Raw genomic sequence first — 16,125 nt, 5'->3', positions numbered from 1 at the left:
AAATCCGGTCCGGACAATAACTCCTTTCAATTTTTGAGCATTAGCAAAGCAATTCTACGCATGCGGTGCGGGGTGATATAGGAATCCAGTGGATTTCACGTGAAATACATCCAAAACGTTAAATCAACTCAACCACATTCATTTTAACTAATAAATAAAACATTTTACATACATATTGGAAAATGCTTTATGAAAGGTTAAACTTTTATTGAATTTGGTCGAAAAATGAACTGTCACAGAGACAACGCGCTCGACTATTCCGCCGGTTTGCGGTGTATGAATTCAAAAGTTTTGGCGAAACATGCATGAATCACTGTTTCAATGCAATACATGATGTGCTGAGATATAAACATAAATTGAATTGGAAAATATTTGAGGTGGTACGCAAACATCAACATAAATTTTAAGTCGAACAATTCTGTAAAAATGCTTGAAAGAGTTACTTCCTCCTGTGTACAGGTTGGGGGGATGATGGTGAACAAGTGTGCAAAGTTTCAAAGCCATATGTCAATGGCCTTTGAAAATATTTGAGGTGGTACGCAAACTTTAACATAAGTGGTTACGCCGACGCCGACGCTCGGGTGACTAGGATAGCTCTCCTTATTATTCGAATAGTCGAGCTAAAAATCGAGTAATTTAAAAAAAAAAAATCGGAAATCGAAGTGAAAACCAGTTTTTGATACAATGATGAATTCTTTTGAGTTTAAAAATTTGATACCATCCCTAAGCCTCATAAACTTCACTGGTAAATTTCCAAGCTATTTTAAAAACTCGACTCAATTCTTTTGTGAATGTCAATTTGAAATAAGAAATATCAGACAGTTTCAAACCTTATTCTTATTTAAAAGCTAGGATTTGAATATAGTTTGGCATGAATCTCTTTTTGAGTCTATATTGATATCAAGTTTACAGCTCTCTTTCAAAAAATATTATTATATATCTAACAAAATTATGCTTAAAATGTTGACTTTTCTGCTCTTCGGCTGATTTTTTCCTAAGGGAACTGATGCATTTTTGTCATTGAAGTCAAATGAATTAAGAACAAAAGTGTATTTGCATAAAAAAACAAATTTTCCACAACCTATTATGGCGCCTTATTGCAACATTGTCAACGGACAGCATCCTAACCCTTGCCATACGGGCGTTGATTAATAAGACCAGCCCAGACAAGTATTCCGTCTCGGGGCCAAAATTGCTAAAGAAGCCTATGGTTGGACTCTGTCACTGATATGTTCACAAATGAGGATGGTCATTCTTTCCATTAAGTACATTTATCCCTTAAATGACGTTTTAGTAATAGCAATTTGTGGGTTGGAAATTACTGTCAATGACACAAACTTTCTGCAATGGACAGTTATAGTTCAGTGACTATCAAGTTTGCAGTCTCAATAAAGTTTTGTTATTTCTTTGGAGACATTGAAGTTAAGCTTTTATTTCTGATTTCAATGTAGACATGTCAGTATCAACCATTGCAATCAATATACTGTGGCATATCAGAAACATAATTCATCTAGCCGTCTATTGAAAATGTGAACAAAAATACCCATAAGTATTTGCATTGTATGGCTTGCTTTTAGTGTCAAGCTGTCGACCCTCATTGCACCCTGGTGTTCATGATGCAATATGTCATCAACGGTTTCTTGTTTCCGAAACTTTGTTTTTTATATATTTCTAGAGAATATATTTTTCGCGTCCGAAATAAACATGTGTGTCCTTAGCTGCATTAGTGCAAACGCGTGCGAAATATGTTAGATAAATTAAGTTTCTCATCCATAACTAACAGCTGAACGACTTTTGGCTTAACAAAAAGCTAGCATATTTGCACACCGCTGACGAAGATGGAATCATGGAAATAAAATACATTGATTTGTTTAATTTTATGTTTTTGTATTTTAATATTCCGTGTTGACTAATAAACTGTCATTATTCTACTTTGCGTGACTATTACTTTCTTTAGTTTGGTAAGTTCATCTTGAAACCATCATTGTTGTTTGTTTCAATGATAATATGCTCTACAGAAGAACTTTTTATGTTTGACACCCTTCTCAGGATTATTTTTTTTAAATCTTATCCTTTCTTTTAAAAAAAATGTCTTACTTTTTCCACATGTTAAGGAACAGTACAATTTCTGATCATTCTTATGATAAAATATATAAAACGCTTATAGTGAAATGTTACAAGTAGAACAATAAACATTAAATCTTACCACAACTGTTCGGTTAGACAAAATTCGGTAAATAATAAAAGATTTGCAGCTTTGACTCTGGACCCAAAAGTGCTTAAGCTAAGCAATTTTAAGTAGCTAATTTCGTTATGCCAAAGTGTTACTCTTTTTTACTTAATATTTTGGGTTTATCATATGATCATTTCTTTAATAAGTAAAACACAACATTTAAAGTGACTTTTCCCATTTTTTGCAAATAAAATTAAAATATCATAAAAACTTCTTTCAAATAATTTAACCTAGAAACCAGTTTTGAAAAAAAATATCTTTAATATTGTATGCCCTTGAAAATGTCTTGATACTATCCTGTTCCACCCATCACTTTGTTTATGCTATAAACAGTGTATTGCTTTATGCAATACACTATGAAACCGAACTGAAACTATTCAAAATGAATAAATACGTATGTATGACAAACATAAATATTGATTGATAAACCTTTCACTATTACTAAAAACTGCATTTATGGAAACTATTTATTACCGATAACAAGATTATACCCGAGTATTTACTTGCTGAAAACATAAAATATTAAATGATTGGCGAAAGCTAAAAGATTTACGGTGATCAACTCATCTCATAAGTTTGAAATAACGCGTTTTATGCACATTTCTTTTGAATTAAACACGGTTTGCTTCATAAGAAACATTGTTCTCGACATTTATGCATCCGTTATTGTTATGAAAACAATTCTATTAATTGTGGTAAATCTTGTTTGGGAGTAAGAGTGCATCTTTAAGAACGTTAAGGATTTGCATACGAAACGTCTATTGAGCGGAAAATATTTAATACAAGGATGCACACTGAAATAAATGCGTTTTGTTTTAAGAACGCACACGAATGGTGGTATTCACAACATATATAAATGGAAATATAAATGATAGCGGTATTTTATATTCCTGCATTAGCCACAAGCAATGACTCATATGCTAAGTTTACTAAGTAGCAATTAAACGGGATTCGCTCAAACATTGCACTAAGCATTTGGCCTTATTACATAGTGTTTGAAATGGACATTCCTTGATATTTGGTTAGAGCCTGCTATTATATTGTATTTATGGAGATAATTATTTTGCTTTTTTGGAGGAAAATGCCACATAAATTGGCACATGCTCCAAATTGAATGATGCGAGAAGTTATGAAGCCTATTCGTCTTAGTTTGATTGTAAGGTTTCTTATTGGATTATCAAATCATGATTAACATCAAGACATTCAGAAATCGCTAACCGCAGACAAGTTATAACAGATAAATGGAATGATAAATAAGTTTATTCATTTATCAGATTACTGATATTCACGTAGTTTTTGCTAAATAATCCTACAGGAGTACCTTTTTAAGTGTGTTAGATATTGTTTAACCGATTCGAGGACATCAATAAAAGTGAAACACAATACTTACATGTATGAAGATTTTCTAAGTGCAATAGACAAATCACTATTTTGTTTTCTAAATATTTCCTCATTCCTTTATACTGGTTCCAATGTGGTTGATAGCAAATGTTCATTATTCGTCTTTTAAGACAACCAATAAAAAATCAAATGTAAAGGAAATATAAAGTAAATAATTGTTGAAGACTTACGTATTTTAAAACATTTTTAAGGTTAACTCACGATCGTATACAAGACTTTAAATAAAGTATTACATTAACAAAGCTTTGTTTGTATGGCACATTACTCGCAGCACATGGTGTAAGGTTAATAGCTATCAATAGTTTATTATTGCTATTTTATTGATGTAGATGTTTTACTAACATGACATATAAAACAGCAATCACATAAACCCTAATGAGAACGTCTTCTGGGCTTGATTTCTTCGGCAATATATTCATAATACGTGCTAAACTGTAATCAATTCCTATTATTTGGAACCGCATGGCCTCTCATCGTCCCTCTGTGAGCCACGATAACATCGTCTGCTCCAACAAATCGTATTGTACTGCTCAGAAATAGCCGTCAATTCCAAATAATGACCACATTCTCCTAGGTTTAATATAATATCACCATTCGTATTCAATTGCTTGAATCATCTTGGACCAAGCAAGTCTATCAAAAGTAACGCGGGATAGTTAATGAGCGATATTGTTGTATTTGGTATGACATATGGATACGATATTGACATTTTCGTGAGAGCTTATATTGCAAGTATGATAGAACTATATGACTGAGTCCAGTAGCCATAAAGCCCGTTGATTGGCACAGGATAAACACCTAAAGACATTGAACACAAAAACATAAAAGTAACAAACAAGAAACGTGAAACAACACACAACTCCACAAACAATACATTGCATATATACTATATAAAATAACAAGGTATGTTTATCAAGGATACCAAGTATAATTGATAGTTTCACTATTGAAATCTTAAGCTTGGGACAACTATATTTCCATATACTCACGTTTTCATATAAGTCGAAATAATGCCAAACTTGGAATATGTTCTTTTTAGGATTTTGCTAGTCTAATGTTATGTTGTCTCCAGTTTGTGAATAAAATTGAGAAAAAAATGTCGCTGTGTGCTATCGCCACTATGTACTCATCTTAAATAAAATAGGCTTAACGTTAAAGTCATCGAATGTAGACAACGTACTGATATAGTCACAAAGAGTCATTTGTCTATGCATTTAAAAATATCGGTGAAAAGTAGGTAAACTTAACATAAAAGACGCATGGCCATCATTTTTAAAAGTAGATTCCGCCATTGTTAAGGAACTAAAACACCTGTGCAAAAATAGTATTATATGCTTAAGATCGATTGTCAGTAACACAGCACTTTACCCGATGGCCACATGGACACCTCGGAAATAAAGTTTGAAAAGACACATTTTTGTGAAATATTTCAAAACCAGTTATTTGCAATTAAACGGAAGCTTCTGATTGCGAATGAGCAAACTATATCTCATTTCATATCCTTATCATATCGGTATCGAAATAGAATTACAATTATACTTCTAATTTAAGGTTAGTTTAAATTATCAACGAGTAATTATTTGAAGGAGAACAATTTGGAACGCGTTAAGAAAAAGAGCTTCATATCCCTTATGTAACAACTTTCTTAATTCATTTATTACACGAAAAACTTTTATAAGTTTGTTAGTAGGGAGAAATGACGTCAATGTCATGTAATATATGAATATTGTCATGTAACCAAGATCGTAATGGTAAAAAAGCACTGGAAATAAGAAAAGTTATGTGATCAATTTAAGTTCTATACGTACATATATTGTCAAAAAGGGATTGTGCAAATTAAAAAAAAATGATGGAATGGAGTCTCGTATTTGATACAAAGTACATCACAACGCTCGGGTTATGTAATAATAATATTGGCGTGTTCCATCCAAGTAGTAGCATGGTTGTAAATGTATTTCTATTTTTAAACTCATATCACATTTCACATCCTTTTAGTTTTGAGATGCTTAAATCATTCACCTACTTTCAACAAATACATTATAAAACATTTAAATTACTTAAGCATCATTTTTTACGCGCTGAAAACAAATAACGTGTTAATTAAGATACAATATTTTATTACGTCTCCTGTGGATCCTAGGAATTTCGTTTAACACAGATGCCTTAATGGAATAATGGATTGATACTGAATTGATACTGATAAAAAACTTTGCCCGGATGGTAATTTCAACGAGGAAATTAATGATTAGTTCCATGGAAGATTAACTCCATTGTTTTGCCTCGTACAAATGTGAAAACACTTGAGTATTTATGTCAAACATATAGACGCACTAGGAATTCTGTTTCCTCAAACAGGACTAGGGAATATCTCTGTGTGCAAAACATACAAAAATCAAAAATTGGTTCCCATGGAAATTTACCTTTTAGGAACTGCAATGAAATATCAAAGGTTCATTGAGTTAGATAAATATGTTAATACAAACCAGTTCTCTAATATTATTTAAAGTCTTTTATGCTCCTGTAGTCTACTGAAGCCCAAGGAAGCGCAGGCGACTGTAAATATCCTGAATAGGTTTGTTAATGATGTTAGCGAATTGACCAAATTTATTTTATTGAAATTGACATGCCCTTTTTAACATTTGTAGAAAATATAGACTTTTTGGCAAAAAAATCAATATCCATTGTTAGAGTATTGGGAAAGCACTGGATTACGATATATATTCACGAGTTGTATGACCATTCGAAGAATTAGCATACTAACGTGTAACATAAATAATATGACATTGTCTTCAAATGCATGTCATATTTAACTAAACATAAAAAAACGTTTAATATTTTTAAGTAGTCCTCTTATTAATTTAATTTGATAACATACATTTTTTGTGTTGTATCGATTTAAAGGTATTCCGTCATTCGAAACTCTACAAATAGAAGCTATACTACAATGGTGATCGTCGTTGATGGTGGTTGAAGAACTCCCAATCCCTTAGTGGGCTTAACAAGACCGATTTGAATGATTACTTGGTATATCAAGAAGACAGTTTTCAGAAAAGAATGCCAACAGCGTTAAACTTTATCGTGATTTCAACCAATAAAATAACATGATTCTGCTCATTTCTTTTTCTAATTTTATAACCTCTACCAGCTTTTGAATATAATACTTGTTCATGGAAAGATGTGTGCGTTTTAAACATGACTTTATTTTATCTTGTAAGCTTCAACTAGGGACAACTGCTGAACGGAAACGAATTCTTGCCTTGTCAAATAGCAAAACAAGACATTCACAAATGGTTGGTATTATCAAAAATTAAACGTCTTAAACGTCTACTAATAAAATTAATGCATTAAGAGTAAATTGGCAAACAGTAAATCAAAAACGAAACACGCAATGGCATTTCATTATATCAAGAAATGTCTAAGCCTAACCCAATCCATAACGCTGCAGATTACATTAAAACAATACAAGGCTTAACAAAAAATGACATTATTAATAGGTCAGAGTGGATAAAAAGTCAATACATATATACAACCATTTTTCACCATTGACTGATTCTGCCACTGGCACTTACGTTTCCGAGCGAAAACAAAAGGTTGAATTTGTAACTGAATCTAAAAATTCATACTTAAGTAAATATCTACTACATTAAGTGATTTTCAGATTAACAAAAAATACGGACTGTAAGTCACATCGTGAATGTCATATAAATTATCTTGAATCTATGAATCTTAAGAAGTAATGAAGTAGTATTACAAATAATTGTTTTCTAGTAAAGTGAAGATAAGTTGGCACTTATTACATGATTATTTTTCAATCGAAACAAAAGAGGGCTGATATTTTAACAAATAAAATATGTCATATTATATCAATTTTCAGCAAATATTTATATGAACAGTATTCGGCAGTTAGTCGATAGTTTACAAATTTTATATTTGTCAAAGTTGAAAATAATTCTAGCTTTAACATTGGTATTAATATTGGTGTTCATTTGGTGTTTCTTAACACCATTCAATCCCTTATTCCGAAGATTGTCTGAAGGTATTTTTATGTCGACATGGTAAACAAAATATGAATAAATTACACTAGAATGTACCATTTCAGATCAATTAAGATAGAGGGCCCCAAAATCCCCATACCACGTCTCAAGTCTAATTCTGTATGTTCCTGGGGAAGGACGCGCATGCCTTCTTACGTTACCAGACACTCGTCTCCCTGGTACATTATTTGCTATGTCCAAGTGTTCATATGATACCTTGAGTTAAGGTAGTATTTTGTTCAACTTCAGTGTACAATCCAAAAGTCGAAATTGCCATGAATTGACCTCAAATTGTCATTTTGAACACTTAGTTGGTTAATTAGACAACAAGGAAACCATCGTCACCAAGACCACTGAGTATATCAAATAGTGTATGACAGTAACTTTATTGGCAAGAACACTCTATATGACCTTATCCATTCCTGTATCCACGCGTTTCTAACAAGGTCGTCTGACAGAGACACAGTGAATGTTTATTGGCGTCTCAACTAATGCCGAACAAAGGGTTTAAGTGATAAAAAATGTTTTTCAATTAGATATAGTGAAACCTAGCTGAAATTTACTAAACTGATATCAGCTTCATGGCTAAACCAATTTTGGATTCAATCATAAATTAAATTTCACTTGAAGGTCGACCTTTTATGGAGAAATGAAACACAAACACCTGTCTGCAGCAAACAGCTGAGAATTGCTTCTTGAAATTTATTATGTCTGGTAACATAAACAGTGATGGAGGAAACTAGTATTATCACATAAATTCTATGTTTTAACCCCCGTACACTGTTCGCAAAATTTGAAAAAATGGTCTTATACGACGACATATTGTGTATTCAAAATGCCATTTTCTCGTCATTAAAGCAGCTGTATATATCGGGTCCTGATATTTACAAAACGTAACCTAACCTAGTCTATTTATTCTAAGACATACTTCTGTTCATGCATAAACAATTGTTGAATTTGTTTCGGTACGTTCCAAGCATTAAACTTGATGTTGTGAAATTGTCTACAAACACTCTACTGTGCAGATATAAATGTATTTCAGTTACTATTTCAAACATCGGCTATGTTGTTACTAATACCATTTGTACAAAACGGTGCATGAAGTAATGAAACAATTAAAAGTGTGTAACGATTGTTTGATAGATAACTCACATTGCAAAATATTCATATTTTACGTCCAATAAGTGATGTTAAATTAAATATGAAACTTCAAAACCATTTGGTTGATATTGCACGAATTAAGCTCATACTATACCGGGTACATTCAAAAATATGCTTTTTAGAGAATAATTGATTTAAATACTAAAAAACGATCAATGCGAATCTAATTCAGTCAGCAATCCTGCAACAGAGTGTTATTGTCTAGTTTGTCTGACCGATAAAGTACATGGTCAGTATTTACTATGTACACTACCTTTCAACACTTAACGTGAATGCATAAGACTATTTGCTAATGTTCAAAAGAATAATTGAATCTTGCATGTTCAAAAGCAGCCAAACAGTTTCGAGTTTGTTTTTGTTCTAAAACAGGTTGGTATCACGCATTCCATTTTAAAAATACCCTAATGAAATGCATTTACAAGACGAGACTATTCCTTCTGTAAATGTCATATGGAATACCAAGATCATCCAATATTGCTTTTAATGATTAAATATAGGAAATGGTTAGAATTTTACAACATGCAGGGATGCACTAATAGTATATAAATATTTTGCAGACGAATTTGTTTTCAAAGTGACCAAATGAATCTGGATGAACCCGACCTCTCACCCATCCCCATACACCTTTCTCGTAGGCGTATTCAAGGGTATTTGTACGGAAAACTCGCGACTTCGGTACGCAGAAACTCAAACTAAGACATTATTAGGTAAGCTAATAATAAGGCATTGACTGGTGAACTAGTTTACGTTAGTAACTAGGTGTTATATAAGATTCTGGTAGAAGTTGAAGGAGTATTCTGTGCTCAACGGCGGTGGAAATTTATATGCTTATAATTCATTTTAAATATAGATAAAAGTGGTCGCATTTAGCCTTTTTTTGTAAAAAAAATACCATTTTTTAGGAGAAGTTTAAAAGCATCGTAAACTACATAACACCTGGGAGGAATAAAAATGTTTATTTCCTCCGAGATAACACTTCTTTATATTATTAACCACTGTAATATTTTACAAAGGTTATGAAATGCACCTTTGTTACAGACTTTATGAAAACAGGCAATATGATATATTTTAAAAAAAAATATCTGATACGTATTAACTGCCTGGTAACATCTGCATAAAAGTTGTATGTAAGACTTAATGTGTTATTTATCTGACAATAACAACTTGTTGTTCTCTTTTCATAGAAATGTCTGTAGGTGTCGTAAGTAAAATAAAGCAGTTTAAAACTGTAAATGTGGTTGACTGATTATTTTGTGCCAGACGATATAGCCGCAAATCACATCATCTTTATAGATCACAGGTTTTTTATTTCGTTGTTATTCCTATTTGAGCATGGCGTATTAAGTTTTGTGCATTTTCGCAAACCGTCTGCATCCTGCTGAATAAATGAATGTATACGGTTACACTCTAACATATCCAACATGTAAAAAACTAACCGCTCGATATAGTAAAGGAATATAAGTATTAAGGTGTGTTGTTTAGTACAACAGGTTTTTCTATAAATAACAAAATACTTGTTGCATCGCTGGCCACTTGAGCAACTAATAGTCTCCTTAGAAACTCTAATCGACTCAATCAACCTAGCGATCTCAAAATGAACTTATTCAATAAAACACTTAAACCAATTATTTTTGCCTTTTCCGTACCTTTTTAAGGACTTTGTTCTGGCCCTAAGTGCATCTCTTGTGAGTTGGAATGCATTTGTTTGCTCTGCGATCGGGCGAAATTGATATTTGTGCCTCTTCAGATTTCTGTTAAAGCTGGAGACAATGTTGCGGGTGGATGTAGGCTCATACTCGCCACCGTCAGCTCTACGAATTTATAAGATGTAGTTTGCCACATACTCATCTAACAGATCCGGCTCAATCTGGTATATTCTTCTCATCTTTATCGAGTAAAAATAGTTTGGACATCTGAAAGTGTTATTTCATTGTGTTTTTGTTTCCCTCATTTTCAATCAGCTTTCTTACATCATCACTGGTCAGTTCGACAAATTCAAGGCAGGGCAGACCTGTTTTACTGCTAGGTTCAGCAGCTTACATGGGAACAATGTTAACATTAGAATTTTCACAGGATGTATCAAATTTAGAAATGTCAAAGCCATTTATTTCGTTAAACTCTTTGTTTGAGATTTCCTTAATTAATAGTTTTTTTTCTTCCATTGGGGCTAATGGTGGGCTAATTTTCAACAAGTCATCCCAAATGACATCGAATGTTTCTTGGCTGATTTCGTCCATTTCGCTGCAACAGCCGCCAGCTGATCGTGATGATGCAACAGCTTGTTTACAAAAAATCATGAATTCTGAGTTATAAATATTGAAACAAAACGGCCCTTTCTTAAAACGGGTATAATACTGAATGATGTATTGATTTATAGAAACAAAACTATAACAAACTCATAATTATATAAAGAAGGTCATGTTTATTATTTAATTTAGTTCATGTATACAATATGTAAATGAAATAAAAAGTAGACCGTATCTTGCGGTTACTTGACCACCTGACTGCAGATAAACATCACGTGGTCTACCAGCCGAATAAAGCAATATTTACACGGCTCATTGTTATTGGATCGATTGATATGCTAGTGACGGGATAAATCTTCTCCCCCCATAGTCACAGTGTCAAACAAATATTTATTTATTTGATAATTAAATAAGCCGTTCCAACACTTAAAGCAAATCACGGTGTTTCTTCCTTGTCCTTGTTGGCTCTGCCGGATGTCATGTTCGTAAGTATACAAACATAAATGAGATTCACAAAAGCATTATATTCAAAGAGCAGTAATTTCCTTGTTACGACAACGTTGTTTGATAAATGAATAAATAAACTTTGATTTTAGAATATTAAAAGGCAACGCAGGCTACCATGCGTTTATGATGTATGTTATAAAATGATATTTTACACATTAATTACTATGATACCAATGAAGATCTGAAGCCTTGCAGAAAACACTTTGCATAAAGAAATGCAGAGAAAATGGTATAAGATTAGGCAATTACGTCACAAAGATGGAAAACATCGGAGAGATTGAAATTTGTTATGAGGTCGATTTTTAATACGGAGCTTTTTTGGTAAATGATTGTTGCCGGGTCTTCCTGATCTTTCATTTCTTTTAAATAAAAAAGTATATGAAAATAGCGTTCTGGTAAGAATCAGAAAACATTGTTGTAAATTGTTTATGTACATGCTTATTCGGGAGTGTTCCGTTATTCTTTATTGAATTATTAATTAGATATTAAATATGTAACCGACATTTCAAGCTAGAACTACTCTTTCAGCTATTTTATATTGAAAACTTTTCTAAAAAAAGTTCAAATGAGAGAAAAATGTGTATTTTTTTCAAAATAAATTATTATGAACATAAAACATTCGAGTACGTCTGTTAGAATTTAGCCGCGCAATTACAATAAGTCACAATATTAAACAGTGATGTATAGTTTTCTTGCAAGTTATATATGTGAGATGACGCGATGTTAGGATAGAGAAAATGATTTAATCATTATTACCGTCAACTTTTCCAATAGTTTAATATGTTCTTTTCACTGTTAGCACCGTGCTTTCGTTTTTAATTCATATAACATCTTTGTTTTAAAAAAATCAAAACAATAAATAGATCATAGTATATCGTCAATTTCAATTCACTGTAGACTTAACGTTTATGTTTGGCGAAATAAAATCATAAAATAGACTAAAGCAGTGTGCCGAATGTATCATTTTCGTGTTCATAATTTACAAAGACAATAATAGGTTAGTGCCGTTGATTATCAAGTTTTATCTAGAAAGGCGGAGGAATATATCGGAGGAGCCGAACCGAATATTCTTTTCATCCTGTCATTTTTTCTTTTCAGAGTAATTCATCACAGATTGAGTGTTTTTTGTCCTCTAATCTGCATGATATTTATAGGGGCATGCACTGAATCTAGCAGCTTTTGAACGAGATATGTTTGTGTAGAGGGATTAATGAGCCTTTTGTGACAGTCAAGCCCACCATCACTCGCCACTTTCTTGAGAGGCCATCCAAGTTTAATTTCATCAAGTTTCATTTTCATTACCCATTACTCAGACGCATGTTATGAAAATCAAATCAGGATGTGAATGTGTATTGCTGTATTTCTAACATAACGATGTTAAACAATTCAACATTTGATTAACTGGAAAGTTTTCGTCTATGTAGTATTTTTATAGTTTTCGTTGCATCATTATAACAATATATTAAATAATTCATTAGGCCGAGAAAAGTTAAACTTCAAATTTGCGGGTATATTTCCGTAAACAATGAGCACGTTTCGTGCTTCGAAATTTCATTAAATTGGTGTAAGTTTAAAATAAAACAACATACTTGAGAATGGTCCTTAAAGTGTATTCGCAAAACACCTCATGTTAAATTAAATTCTTTGGACACAATGAAGTTACGAGTTTCGATTCCTGTGTTCATCTAAATAGCGCTGAGAAGGACGAAGCAATGCTAGAGCCAAGACCTCCATTTTCATTTAGCATGTTTATCACCTACTCGGTAATCGGGCTGGATTTGAAGAACATGTTTCATTTCTTTACCTGTTCAGAACAGCCTGTTTTGAGAAAAATTGAAAGCATTTGTCTGTTCAGCAAAAAATCGATACGAATTATTTTCAGTTCTTTTTCATTTATGAATTGAAATAATTAATGTTCTGAATAATGGTTGGGTCGTACTCTTTCTCATCTGCTTCATAAATAGATGCAATTTTCTACATTTGCATCATCAGAAAAGCTTGTTTAATTGCATTTGCTGTTGTCTTATCACCATTTGTAAGTAAAAAACGCCCCAAATCCCGAAACTCGGAGTTGTTTTTATAGTGTTTTCGTTTTACTGACGTATTCACTCGGCAACTCTACAAATTCAGAGCAAGAATGAATAGAACCTGTGCTGGGGTTATTATACGACAACAAGGGAACACTTTTAACGTTACAATTATCAGTGTCTTGGTGAATACCCGAAATGTAAAAAATAAGATATTGACTGTGTACATATGTGATAGATCAATTCAAGTTGGTTTCTTATTTTTTATAAGGGAACGTTTCAATTATGTTTCCTTATTTTGAATTAGTTTTTCCAAATAACATCAAATGTCCCTTGGCCTTATACATCCATTAGTGACTCACTTAATGTAAAAGAACTTATTTTTTAGCCTAGATGATTACCAAGCCACTACTTATTTACAAACATGCATGATAATAAGTGAAACACAACGGATTTTTGCTAAAACATCGATGATCAGTGTGAATTGCAAAACATTTACTATTCAGTATTAATGTTTAAAGGTGGAACAATTTAGTTTATGTTTAATAAGAGGCAGTCTCAGGACCAACCAATTGCAGATATCACGTAATAAACTGACATACTAAAGCAAAGTTAGGCGCTATGTTATAGAATAGATTTATATGAAAGTGACAGGATAAAGGGTGAGTTAAAACCGATAACAAAGAGATCAAATAATGCTTTAAGCCTTGTCATGTTTGACACGATACTCAAAAAATACTCGATTACTGTAATGCTCATGCATTAAAAATCCGATTTGTCTTCCCCGTTTACTTCGAAGCTAGAATACCACTGTCTAACGTGCCTTTGATCTCAAAACAAACCAAGTGTCTGCAAAAAAATAATTGCTAAGAACATAATTCTTAAGCCGGGGCACAGCTATTTGTCAACTGACATTCTGAAATTTCACAGGGAAACATAAAAGCGCTTTGTTTTGTAATTTGTAGATATTAACATGCGGTCTTGAAAATGGAGTTGCCAATGAAAAAAAAAGATCATTTAAATAAATAACAGAGCCAAAGGAGGCATAATAATGCACATCGTTATCAGTTGTTGCATTATTCTGCCGGGTAGCACATGTACTGAGTGGTATATTTAGTCATATTTTCTCCTAGTATTTAAGGGTTTAAATGGAATTTTTAACAACATTAATTTGTAATAAAACCCTAAGTATTTGCTGAACTAGCAATTTGTTAGAAAGGCAAATAGCAAATATAGAAGATAGTAAACACATGCTGTTTGAGATGTCACTACGAATAAAGAGAAAATAAATAGCATCGGAACATAGTATGTTTATGATATGGACAATGAAATCAAACTTTTACTAAGCTTTTAAGCTGCAATTTACTTTTCTCTCACTGGTATTACATGCAACATCTTGTACTAAGGGCGTTTTTGATGATGATAAACAAGTTTTGGTTTAAACATTTAAAACAATTTGTGTCACCTTATGTCGTTTGATGCCCGTAAAACAAACTACAAAACAGTATCATGCCACCAGACCGCGGATTGGATGTTTGTCTCACACACAGTTCCTGGCACAATGAAATAACAACGTAAATGACTGAGGGTTTTTAGTCGATTGAGAGAACATACTATTTTAAATAGATTAAGTATGAGATATACTGCCTATATTGGTTACTAGAATATGTGTACTTTAGGCGTTTTTTTTTTGGTAAGCAACTAGTTTTTCTTTTACATCGGTTCCACGAACTGTGTATTATGTAGCAAAACTTTCGAACCGCAGAAAACCCTTAAAACCAAAACTAAAACAATTTGGTATAAAACAACACGGCATTATACTCGTAAACGTCGCGCATACTAGATACCTGGCTTACATTATGAGCAAAATGATATTCCAAACATAAGTCATTAATTACCCCCCTCCCCCTTATACAATTTCAGTAACCACATTGTATAAGGGTGCATTTACTAAACCAATGGAGAAAATAAAATGATCCAATCGCTACTATCCGCAATGTTAGCCCTTCTTAGTCTATACGGTTACAACCAATAACAATATTTACACTACAGACGGCAATATTGGTCTTATTGTTTAGGGTTGTTTTACTTCATTATTGTTTATTGTAGCTGCATTTACGAAGTTGTCGAGTTTCTTTCTAGTGTTCAGTAAAAATATATTGGCTGGCTAAACTATCAAATTATTTCCTTTTTGACAGGTGATGTTTAAAATTGAACATAACACTATAGTTGTAATATTCTGAGAAACGTTCGCCGTGAATTTTAATAAAACAAACCACATTGCAATCAAATATTTACATATTGTTGAATAATGGTTCTCGGTACAAACAGGTTATTCCGTGCAATGACATTAGCATGTTTCCATTGGCGAGGAACATTTCCTGTACGCAACCAGTAATTCAAAAGACTTACAGACGTTTTGTACCTTTGCAACGCATTTGGTAGAATCTGAACATACCAAAACAAAGACTTGAATATCAACATTCATTTGATTGCTGTGTGATGTAGAAAATAGT

The sequence above is a fragment of the Mya arenaria genome, chromosome 15 (assembly GCF_026914265.1).
Source record: "Mya arenaria isolate MELC-2E11 chromosome 15, ASM2691426v1".
Classification (NCBI taxonomy): domain Eukaryota; kingdom Metazoa; phylum Mollusca; class Bivalvia; order Myida; family Myidae; genus Mya; species Mya arenaria.
This window is presented reverse-complemented; position numbering follows the sequence as displayed.